At 45.8% G+C, this 12,391-nt stretch overlaps 1 protein-coding gene across 2 annotated transcripts in view; it reads left to right on the top strand.

Annotated features, from left to right (window-relative positions):
• The window catches only part of FGR (FGR proto-oncogene, Src family tyrosine kinase), a 59,088-nt gene that overhangs the window by 23,683 nt on the left and 23,014 nt on the right, over window positions 1-12,391 (top strand). For both annotated transcript variants that reach the window (XM_083750848.1, XM_083750847.1), the window contains exon 2: window positions 12,025-12,085. The gene's annotated coding sequence lies outside the window, so the exon portion shown is untranslated. The remainder of the gene's footprint in view (window positions 1-12,024; window positions 12,086-12,391) is intronic.

A 12,391-nucleotide genomic window follows, 5' to 3' on the forward strand; every position in this document is an offset into this window, starting at 1 on the left:
GTATTTGGGGAAGAAGTTGAGGATGCATTTTTAATTTTTATAAAAATATCAAATCAAATCAGCATGCCCCCGTGTGAACTAGAGATTGCCCAGGGTATTTAGAATATAAGAGAGGCCCTGCTGGAACATAGGACTGTCTAGTCCAGCGGTGTGGAACCTCAGGCCTGGGAGTTGAATGTGGCCCCCAGACATCTCATCTGGCCCTCATGATCCTCTCCAGGCCACACCCTCACTGACCCTGCTCTATGCTCTCTTTCTGTGCCTTGACCTGTGATGATGCCTTTTGCTTGCCTGGATAGAGGTTGGAGAAGGGGTGGGGTCTGAAAAATAGCCAACTCTACGAAAGTAAGAAACGCATCTATTGCTCCATCCACCTCTTGTCTTTGGCCCGGCCCATCACTGGCATGTCATGGTCCCCACAAGGGGAAATGCAGCCCTTGAATGAAGGAAGTTCCTCAACCCTGGTGTAGGTCAATATCCTGTTTCCCACAGGGGCAAAGTATCCTATTTTATAGGGGACAGTCCTCTATTTGATAGACTATCTGGTCTAAGGACCCATCTCCCCAATACAGTGGTACCTCGGGTTACATATGCTTCAGGTTACATACGCTTCAGGTTACAGACTCTGCTAACCCAGAAATAGTACCTCGGGTTAAGAACTTTGCTTCAGGATGAGAACAGAAATCATGCTCCGGCAGCGCGGCAGCAGTGGGAGGCCCCATTAGCTAAAGTTGTGCTTCAGGTTAAGAACAGTTTCAGGTTAAGAACGGACCTCCGGAACGAATTAAGTACTTAACATCTCCTGCCAACCTAGCAGTTCAAAAGCAGGGAAGGTAAATGGCGTTTCCGTGCGCTGCTCTGGTTCGCCAGAAGCGGCTTAGTCATGCTGGCCACATGACCCGGAAGCTGTATGCCAGCTCCCTCGGCCAATAAAGCAAGATGAGTGCCACAACCCCAGAGTCAGTCACGACTCGACATAATGGTCAGGAGTCCCTTTACCTTTACCTTACCACTGTACATTTAGAACAGTATTGTACCACTTTAAGCAGTTGTAGCTACTCCCAAAGAATACCGGGAACTGTAGTTTTTTTTAAGGATGCTGACAGTTGTTAGGAGAACTGCCCATTCCCCCCACAGAGCTACTACTGATTGACTGATTATTTAATTTCTATGCTGTTTAATAAATTCAATATATTGATAAGCAGTGCACAAAAAAACGGAAGCAACAACAGCCAACTTTAAACTAAATATTGCAAAGATACACGATAAAAATGTTACATTAATACAAAGTTACACACAAAAACAAATACAAATAAATATCAATTTCCTATCTGACACGCCCCCCCCTTCTCCAGCTGTTCCCACAGTGGCTTAACAGTCAATCTCTCTTTTCAGGGAATGCTGACAACTGTAGATCTCTTAAGGAGATAGGGATCTCCTACAACTCTCAGCACTCTTAACACACTACAATTTGGGCAGCGGGGCGGGGTGGGGCGGGGTTAGCCAAAGACACAGCTTTAAATTTATAGTGCAGATTGAGGCTTAGTCAAAGTTCACCTCAATTGCTATCAAGTGTTTACATTATCTTTCCAGGCAGTTGCCTACTGACTTCCAATCTTGGGTCCAGTTTACATTATTAAATCCCTGCATATCCCTATGAGGTAAAATACAAGCTGAAATGAGAAACTGAGCCAGCTCCTGTGGAGAAGGTGAATTTTACCTTAGCACATTGGACCTCTTGAGGGTATCTCGCTGCTGAAAGCTAGATCTCTTGTACAAATTGCCTTGTCTCTTTCTGGATTGCTGAGGCATTATCTCATATTTCAATTATTCTAGTCTTGCATTCAGAGGAGGAGAGAGGGAGAGCTTTCTAAACGACATTAATCAAAGAGGTCTCTAAACATTGCATAGAATAAAATTGTAGATGAAGTGCAGCTGAAAGCTACAAAACTATTAAAAACAAACAATACATAAAATAACTAAAACGGATAAACTAAGGCAGAACAAGAAGTGGCAGTGACTGGGTGACTGGCAGAGTGTGTGATCACAATCCTGATATTCCCACAAGGCGAGAGAGTCTCACAAGTGAATGTGTGATGTCTTGCCTTTAAATGCTTGGCGAGAGGGGTGGGGGAACTTGCTGGGACATCTTTGTTTCTTCTGTTCAGTTCTGAACTTCTTGCTGCGCTCCTGGGTTCCTGAATCATGACTTCCAAGCACTGTGTCTGCTGCTGATTCTGTCTGGTTATTTGCCTGAATAAGGATCCTCCGTCTGTGTGTGTTGCAGGGGAGTCAGGGCAGTTGCTTGGATCAGAATGCTGGTTTGAAACAAGCAAACATGGTTCCAAAGTAGCAACTATTTGAGAGGGACGAATGGTCGGGCAGATAGCAAAATCAGTGGCGTAGTGTGGGGGGTGCAGGGGGGCCCGGCTGCACCAGCCGCAACATTTGGGGGTTAGGGTTAGGGGCGCAAATCCACGGGTTAGGGGGCGCAAATCCACGGGTTAGGGGGCGCAAATCCACGGGTTAGGGGGCACAAATTACTTTCCTTGCCCTGGGTGCTGACAACCCACGCTACGCCACTGAGCAAAATGGTGTACATAGAACATTTTGGAGGGTTATTTGGCGAATATTTTATGGTGTCCCCAAACTCCTCTTCTGTGTCAAAAATGTACACTTCCAAAAACCTGGCAAAAACATTCCCTGTTGATATTCAGCCTTATGACCCAGGTGTGACCATGGCTCAGAAATCTATTGGGTTAATCTTTTGTATTTATTGGTTATTTGGGGGGTTTTTAATATACACATGGGGATTTGATGTGGATTAAAGGTTTCAGTCATTCATTCATTTGATTTATATAGCACTCTTCATCCAAAGATCTCAGGGCAGTTCTTGATGGATTCACTGATGATGAGAAGGGTAACTTTTAAGTCAGGGCAGTGAAGCTCTAGATTGGGTAAGGTCTAAGTCACTTATCCTGGACTAGCTGGCAAGTTAGATTTATGCTTTATGGTCATGTGGGGGCTGGCTGAGCGCAGACTGAGGTTAGTGGGACAGTACGAGCCAACACTGCTCAGAACTTATGTCACCTTGTGAAAACACAGAAAGATTTGTGGGAACCTGGGGGAGTGTCATGTACTGAGTTAAATGGGATCCAAAATGCAGCAGTCTGATTGGCCCTAGAACAATGCAGCATTATGATTGGTCTGCAGGAGCCACCCAATCCAGATCCAGATGGAAGTGAATCCACAACCTGACTGGCCTACAGGAGAATTCCAGAATTAGCCAATCATGTGCAGCCCATTGTGTAAATAATGTATATAAAGCAGATACTTTGGGGGGACTTTCATTCCTCCTCACCACTATGAGCTGAATAAAGAGCATGAAATCCACTCTCGCCCCTGAGTATATTTCAGGGAGGGAAGGAAGCCATTACAGAAATATCCCAAGGCTTGGAAGAGACATCATCTTAAGAAGCCATAATTCTGGCTGCAGGCTGGGTTAAGCATTTCTCTAACGTATTTAGTGACCATTCACGGCAACCCCACTAAACAGTTGCAAGTAAAGATTTGTTAAACTTACTGAATGGCAACTGGTATAGAATAAGGAAATTAAATCCCTCGTTGAAGGTTTGAAATTTTTTTAAAGTGCCAGGTGAAGAAGATATGTTGCCTCCTGAGCTTTTTAAGCACCACATGGAATGTTGGATACCCATCTTGGAAGGTTTATTTACTTTCATAAATAGCACGGCCCAAATCCCTTCTGGATGGAAGATGAGGACCATTGTCCCAATTTTCAAAAAAGGGGGTAGAAATGATCCACAAAACTATTGCTCAGTTAGGCTACCAGACATTTCCTCCAAGCTTTATCTGTGACATCTCCTTCATATCTTATCAGACTGGCTGCACACTAATAATATTTTTCATGAACACCAAGCAGGGCTTAGAGGGTACAGTACTATCGATCAATGCTTCACATTGATGCACATCATTAGGAAATATACCGAAATCATTAAGAACACTCTATATGCCGCCTTCATTGATCTCTCTGCTGCTTTTGATTCTATTAAGCGAAGCAGAGTGTGGGAGAGACTACTTAAAGCCAGCAACGGCTACAGACTTCTGTTACTGATTTGAGAACTTTACAGTGACATGGAAATGAAGGTTAGAGTAGATCTTAAGGGTGGTGTGTCTGAAGCTTTCAAATCGACTCGAGCATTGAAACAAGGCTGGATTGGGGCCCCCAGTCTTTTTATGTTCTATATTAATGACTTGGTACCTTATTTAGCCCAAGTTTACTCCCCTTCTCCAGTAATTAGGAATTAAAAAATTCACATCTGTTGTACACAGAAGACACAGTTCTTCTTCCTCTTTCTCACCTGGACCTTAAAAATCTTTTGGCTGCTTTCAGTTCCTATTGTAAGCATGAAAGCCTCTCCAAAACCAAAATCATGATTTTTGGTAAACACAGTATTAGATTTAAATGGAGCTTGGGGATCATCATGATTTAGAGCAGATCTGATCTTTTATATACCTTGGGATACTCTTTAGTGAATATCTGCCTTGGAACTGGCATATTGAGGCAGTGAAAGTCGACACATAGAAAGCCAATAGGGGCACTGATGAAATTTTACTATAATGAGGGTGGTTAGCTATTCAAACCTGCACTGAAAAATTACAGTAGCAAAATGATCCCTCAAATGTTGTATGGAGCTGAAATCTGGGGCCACAACTTGAACTCCATTAAAGGGTTAGAAATAGTGCAGACTCAGTTTATTAGCAGATTATTCTCCTTACCTACAGGAGTGTCAGCATCTCTCTTACGCACTGAAGCTGGGTGGGAAACGTATAACGCCAGAGCAGCTTGCACCCAGTTAAACTACTTGAAAAGGCTCACATCTTTACCCATTGAGCATCTCCTGGCTGTGTGCTCTGTGGAACTGAGGACTAGCCATCTGTGGAATTCAAATGGTCAAAGTATTCTAGACTATTATTGTTTTCAGGAGTTGAACGTGGATAAGTGTCAGCTAAGGGACAGGCTCTTATGGATAGAATTCAGAAGGGACCTGCAATCGATTTGAACCACCAATTTTTCTCCTTTTGAAAGCAGAGCATGTCAGATCTAGCTATTTGACCAAACTCTTGCCTGCCTCATTAAGAACTGCTTTTATAGAGTTGTGATTTCAAGTGCACACAGACTCTTTATTTGTGGGCAACCCCAGGTAGAATATATCTCCCATTGTATGATAACTTGTCCTTTATATGCAGATCCAACGAGGCTCTTTCTAAGACCCCCCTTTGGACAGGAAATCAGCTCTCCCTGACAGAGAGGGTCCACTGGTTGCTGAGTGACAACAGTGCTGTAGTGGCGCATAAAGTGGCCCTTTTTTGCTCTGAAGGCAAAAAAAGGTTAGGAAGAAGTAACTGAGTTACTATATCCCTGGTGGTTTCCCTGTTATTGTCACCTTCCTAATTTATGGTTCCTGTTTTTATTTGCAGTTGTTTGAGTTATATTTTAAGCGGCTTATGGTTGTATGGATTTGCCATGGCTTTTGGCTTCTACAATGGGTTTTTTAAAAAAAATATTAATTGCAGAGACAGATGATGGGGCAGCTACAACAGGCAACAGAGCTACACTATTTCCCACCTATTTCATTCTAGACCAGCACACACTAGCAGGAAACAGGCTGTGATATGAAAGTGAAGGCAATACACTTGTTGTTGAGACCACAGTTGGTTATTTCTGTGTCATCAGATTAGACTTTGGCCAGCGTGGTTTCTGCTCTGAAAAGCGCCACGTGGTCTGTCAGGTAGAAATGGAACTTTTGTATGGGTTTATTTACTGCAATTTGAGCTCGCCTTTTTTCTATGTACCTGAAGGTATTGTGGGGTGGTTCTCTCAAGCTTCCATTTTTATCTTGTGACAAAACAATCCTGTGAGGTAGGCCAGGCTGCCAGATGGGGAATGGCTCAAGGTAATCCAATCAGATTTCATGGCTGGCAGGGGTGAGGCAGCCTCAGCCCTAGCCCAACACACTTAACTGCTGCACCAGATTGGATTCACAATGTTGGAAAAGTCATGGTTTTCCTCAAGGGTGGGGCTGGTTCACTGCTTCCTGATTGGGGCGGCAGTTACAAAATGGAGAAGTTTGCTCAGCCGATTGTGAGTCAAGGAACTCTGATCGGGAAGGGTAGTCCAGTTCATCTTCCTCTTCCCGCTTTGCCTCAGGTTACAAACAGCCAACCAGTGCCCTTCAGATGTTGCTGAGCTGCAGCTTCTATCATGCCTGATGGGAGTTGGAGTCCAACAACAACAATGGCTTCAAGTTGCAAGAAAGGAGATTCCGACTAAACATCAGGAAGAACCTTCTGGCAGTAACAGCTGTTTGACAGCGGGAACGGACCCCCTCGCGAGGTCGTGGATTCTCCTTTTTAAGCAGAGGTTGGATGGCCATCCGTCATGGGTGCTCAATGCAGCTGAGATTCCTGCACTGCAGAGGGTTGTCTAGATGGCCCTTGGAGGTCCCATTCAACTCCACGATTCTATGATTTTATTAACATTTTGAGGGAACTGCACTGGCTACCCCTGATGCAGGCTGGTCCAGGAGGAGAAGTGTTCTTCTAAGTGGGGCTATAGCTTGGCACTAAAGAAGGTCCCACATTGGCCCATCTTAGTCCAGCATCCTGTTCTCACAGTGGCTAACTGGATGCCTGTGGGGAAACTGCAAGAAGGATCTGAGCACAACTCTCCTCTTCTGCAGCATTTAGAAGCGTTGCTGCCCCCAGCTGAGGAGTCACTGACAGGTTTATCCTCCACAAATCTGTCTAATCCTCTTTTAAACCCATACAGGTTGGTGTCTCTTGTGGAAGTGACCTGTATAATTTGACCATGTGCAGTGTGAAGGACTTTCTTTTATCTGTTCCAAATCTTCCAAGTTCTACTGTTTTGGATGTCCACAAGTTCTACTGTTTTGACAGAGGGGGGAAAACTTGTCTCCACTACTTGCTTTCTCCATGCCATGCATTATTTTATAAACTTCTGCAATGTTGCCTCGTACTTACTTTTTCTCTAACTTGAAAAGTCCCAGATGCTGCATCCTTTCCTCCTAGGAGAGTCACTCCATTCAGCTCCCAGCATCTCCCCCTTCCCATGGTTGTAGCCAATGAACATTTACTCACAGTAGACCTATTGAAGTCCATGGTCCTGAACCATTAATTTCAACACATCTTTTTTCTGAGTAAACGTTAGTTTAGCACAAGCCCCGTCAGTAGTTTATAAAGATTTGTCATGATCTACAAGAATAACAAACTGCAGAGGAAATGGAGGAGAACAGTAGCTGACATGAGAGCAAAAACTATAAAGGAAGAAAAACAACAGCCCTGATGTCCTTTTGGGAGGCAGAAAACACTAGGAGGGAAAGGGATATCTAATAATTAAATTATGGCTCAGATAGTAGCAGCCTTGGGGCCTGTGGCATAACTGGAAACCCAGATATTTGTTTTTGATCAGATAAGTAGGAAGAATAAGGAAAAAGACAAGCAAGGGGTGAGAAAGAGGGGGAGGTGGTAAGTAAGAGCAATCTCTAACTCTCCATATCTCCAGAAAACAAATTTATACTTATATATTATTTTTAAAGAACATTGCTATTTTTCTAGAAAAAGAGGTGCTGGAACTCACCATGAACCCTTGTTCTCTTATAATGACAATGGCGCCCACCTGAGAGGTGCCGAAACCGATTCTGGTGAGTTCTGGCTGAAAAAGGCTTGAAAATAGATACCCCTTTCTGCAACAATGCATCTACGAAAGGAGTGAAGTAACCCAGGCGCAACCTGACCCTTCTCAGCTACACAGCCTCACTGGCTCGGCTTCGCATCCTCCTTGAGAGATTTTACTTGGGTGGAATGCATTCTTCAACTTAGTGCCTCTTGCTGACCTGGAATTGGGGCAGAGAAGGGGAATGTGAGTCTGTGCAAAAACTAGCCTACTGTAACAGGCCCTCTGGACTCTCCCCGGCCACAATCCCGCTCCTCTCCTCAGGCCACAGCCCTTCCTGAGTCTGCTGCACTGGAATATCTCCTTGAACCCTGATGGTGCATTTTTGCTTGTCTGGATGGAGGACAGACAGGAGTGTGTATGTGTAGAAACTGGCTTAGTGTACCGTGATAAATTCCCCCCTCTCTCTTTTTTGCTCTTTCCACTTTTTCCTCTGGTCCTTCCCACCCCTGGCATGTGGCCCCTGGAATGTTGCCCAGAAGGGAATGGGGGCCTCGGTCTGAAAAGATTTGCCTTTTAGAATAACCAGTTTGCCATCAGAGGCACAGGACGGCATGTCAAACGACAGACAGACGCGTCAGTCTCCATCAGAACCTCTCTTTGTTACTGCTCAGTGAAGGGTTAAAGAGCTGTGGTGGGCTTGGCTGGTCCTGGCTTCCCCAGAGGTCTCTATCTTCCTTCTCACCCCCACCCCTTGCCCTTTGGGCCGCTTTGAAGGGCGCCCAACGCCCTTGAGCCACGACACGTCCAATTCGGTCCATCGTTCTTTGCTCCCATTGTGTTAAGGCACCCACCATGGAAAACAATTTCACAGACCAGCCGTCAGGAGAGAAAGATCGGGGGTGACAATTGCCTGGCCGGCAAATGGGCCTGGTGGCGAAACAGAGAGCAGAGCAAACTCGGCAGAGGGCCCAGAGCAGGGAGTCTGGTGCTGCTGCTGCTGCTTTTGTGGGGGTAGGGATGAAGGGAAGGAGCATTGACTTCGCTCCAGCTCTTGGGAGCCAGCAGTGTGTGGAATCAGCAGCCCTCAAGATTGCACAGTCACATGTTTGGGCATAGACACGAGAAAACCGGTGAGCAAACAATTTAAGGTGCCTAAATGCAAAATAGGGACGCGGGGGGGGGGCACTGTGGGTTAAACCACAGAGCCTAGGACTTGTCGATCAGAAGGTCGGCAGTTCGAATCCCCACGACGGGGTGAGCTCCTGTTGCTCGGTCCCTGCTCCTGCCAACCTAGCAGTTCGAAAGCACGTCAAAGTGCAAGTAGATAAATAGGTACCGCTCCAGCAGGAAGGTAAACGGCGTTTCCGTGCGCTGCTCTGGTTCGCCAGAAGCGGCTTAGTCATGCTGGCCACATGACCCGGAAGCTGAATGCCGGCTCCCTCGGCCAATAAAGTGAGATGAGCACCGCGACCCCAGAGTCGTCCACGACTGGACCTAATGGTCAGGGGTCCACTTACCTTTAAATGCAAAATAACTGGGCATAACAAGCCTCTCTGTGAGAAAAGTAACCTAACAGCTGTCTCAGACCCTCCAAGTGCCCCTGTTTTCCAGGGACAGTCCCAGATTTACAGAAGCCGCCCCGGTTTCAGATTAGATCCTGGAATGTCCCTATTTTCATTGGAGAAATCTTGGAGGGTAGGATATCTTAAATAAGAAAAATAACATAAGAACGAGCCTGTTGGATCAGGCCAATGACCCATCTAGTCCAGCATTGTGTTTTCACAGGAATCAACCAGATGGGGAGCCCCCAAGCAGGCAGTATGTGATTGAATCCCATTTTGAAACAGCAACCATCTGGAAGTGCCTTTTGTCTCACCTCTCTGCAAACTTTTCAACCCAATCAGGATGGGTGCTCAATAAACAAGCCACCTGGAAATGGCTGAGAATGATTATGCTGTAGAACAAGCTCCGTTGAAGCTTGTGTGGTCAACTCCCCAGTTTCTTTGCTGGAATCCTGAGGTCCATTGGCTGGAGTCAGGTGCAAAAAGAGGAAAGATAGGGAAAACATACACTTAGAATTAAGAAAGAGGGTGCCCTTGAGCACCAGGACTGAGCTTGCAATCCTGCCACACACAAAAATCCACTCCTGGTTTTCCAACCATTTTATTTTATTTTTTGTCATTTCAGCAGCTTAATTTAGGAAGCATTGGGTGGGTGGGGGAGTCATTTTGTTGTTGCAGTTGAACAACTGGGAGTTGCAAAGCCTTGCCAATTTACGGCAAATCACCTAGCTCCTCCCCCCCCCCCCACTTCCTGGCAAAGTGGAGGGTCTCAGCGGAGGCTGGGGAGGGCAGTAGGCAGTGCAGGGAGGCAGGTAACTCAGAAGGTGGCAGCAACTGCTACTAAGCCTGTACTGTTGCTTCCCTGAATAAATATCTCTTCCTTACTTGCACATAACAGCATCTCTCTGCATGCATTGATCGCGAAATGGGACAGTGGGTAACACAGGTAAATGTAAATGTACAGGGACCCCTGACCATTAGGTCCAGTTGTGGACGACTCTGGGGTCGCGGTGCTCATCTCGCTTTATTGGCCAAGGGAGCTGGCATACAGCTTCCGGGTCATGTGGCCAGCATGACTAAGCCGCTTCTGGTAAACCAGAGCAGCGCACGGAAACGCCGTTTACCTTCCCGCGGGAGCGGTACCTATTTATCTACTTGCACTTCGTGCTTTTGAACTGCTAGGTTGGCAGGAGCAGGGACTGAGCAACAGGAGCTCACCCTGTCACAGGGATTCGAACCGCTGACCTTCTGATCGGCAATCCCTAGGCTCTGTGGTTTAACCCACAGCGCCACCCGCGTCCTGGGTAACACAGGGAACCCTTGAATAGAGTAATCAAGTTGGAAGGGACCCTGAGGATAATCTACTCCAACCCCCTGCAGTGCAGGAATATGCAGCTGTCCCATACAGGGATTGAACCTCCAACCTTGGCACTGTCAGCACCACGCTCTAACCAACTGAGCTATCGAGGCTGTGAGCCTTCCTGTATCCTAAGAACAGTAAGGAAGTACAGTATAACAAATAAGTGGCTTGGCCCCCTTAACCCTCCTGGGATTTGAGCACAAGGCTGAGTCTTATCCCCGCCATATTCCACAGCCAGAGATCGAACCTGGTTACCTTCCAGGACCCAGACGGTCAGGGCAGTATCAAAGGAACACATGCTGTCTTCTCCTTCCAAGTGTGCCTTGCGCCAAACCAAGATCTGGTCCTGAGGGATGGGGCACACTTGTTGTGTGTACATTTATACCCTGCCTTTTCCCCTGACAGGGACTCAAGGCAGCTTACAGATAAAAATCAGAACAGCTAAAAACATAGAACAGATTTAGTGGGTGCACTGGGGGAGGGGGAGAAATGGGAGAGTCCTGTTGCAGAAGCAGAAATCCTTGTGCTCGTGGAAAATGTTATCTGCACAAGTTTGGATACAACCTTCAGTATTTTGCAAGGGGGATCCAAGTGAATACCAAAACCTTAGGGTTGTGCCTTCAGAGTGGATTAAAAGACTCTGTTGCCCTAGCACAACAAACGTACCTTTCTTTAAAAAGGACTTTTTGTAGTTTGGAAAGTGACAGGGAAGTGAATCGGAAAGTGTGGAATTAATTAACAACAGGAAGACTTATAAGCCCCCTGCAAGCAATTCAGGATGAATGTAGAACAAATGCTTATTATTAATATTTTTTATTATTTACTTATTTAGAGCATTTGTACCCCACTCTAAAAAGGCTCACAGAGTGGCTTACATACAGTCAATTTAACCAAGCTGGTCTCTGCCCATAGGCTCTCAAGTTAAAAAACAACAACACATGACACAGAAGGGGAAAGGGATGGGAAGAGGAAAATGAAGATCAAACTCAGGCACCAATTCTTAAACATTTGTCCTTATAATGACCAGATTGCAAGGTTCTATGACCTCACAAACAAATCAGAACAAATGCTCCATAAAGGCCAGGTATAATCTACCCTCTGCGTGAACTTTGTGCAAGACAATCAAATGCTCAGTAAATGCAACGCAGACTTGCAATGTTCTGTGCAATGTTCATCAAAGGAATGGGACCATCATCTGGGTCACCTGTGTTATGAGTCTTGACATAAGGATTCCCACCTGTCTGCAAGGACACTGATATTGATGGATGCCGGTGTGCTAAGTGCTTGTCCCTTGGAGGGGCTATGACAGTGTAGGGCATGAGATTTAGTATCTCTGGGTAGTAACCAAGCCTCTTTCTGCTTGTCTTCCTGCTGTTCTTTCTTAGGCACGTGTTCCTGTCCAGCAGGAGACATGACACAGCAGCACTGACCTGACGGGACAGCCTGGTAAGTGGGCAGATGGTAGGGGAGAAGTTTGAGTCAGTTCACATTCTAAAAACAAACTTAGCCTAATTTGCAGTTTCCGAAACAATGAAATTTGCAATTTGCACTTTTCTGAATTTCATAATGCAGTTCTCTGGCCAAGCAGTGTGTACCCAAAATGCATATACCAGGGTAAAGTGTCCACTTAAAATGCATGACATGTTGGGCATTGTAGGGGTTGGACTAGATGACCCTCATGGTCCCTTCCAACTCTACCATTTATGACTACAGAAATGCCTGTTTTGTGCTGCAATGACGTTATGGAGATCC

The sequence above is a fragment of the Podarcis gaigeae genome (assembly GCF_964106915.1).
Source record: "Podarcis gaigeae genome assembly, chromosome: 8".
Lineage (NCBI taxonomy): Eukaryota > Metazoa > Chordata > Lepidosauria > Squamata > Lacertidae > Podarcis > Podarcis gaigeae.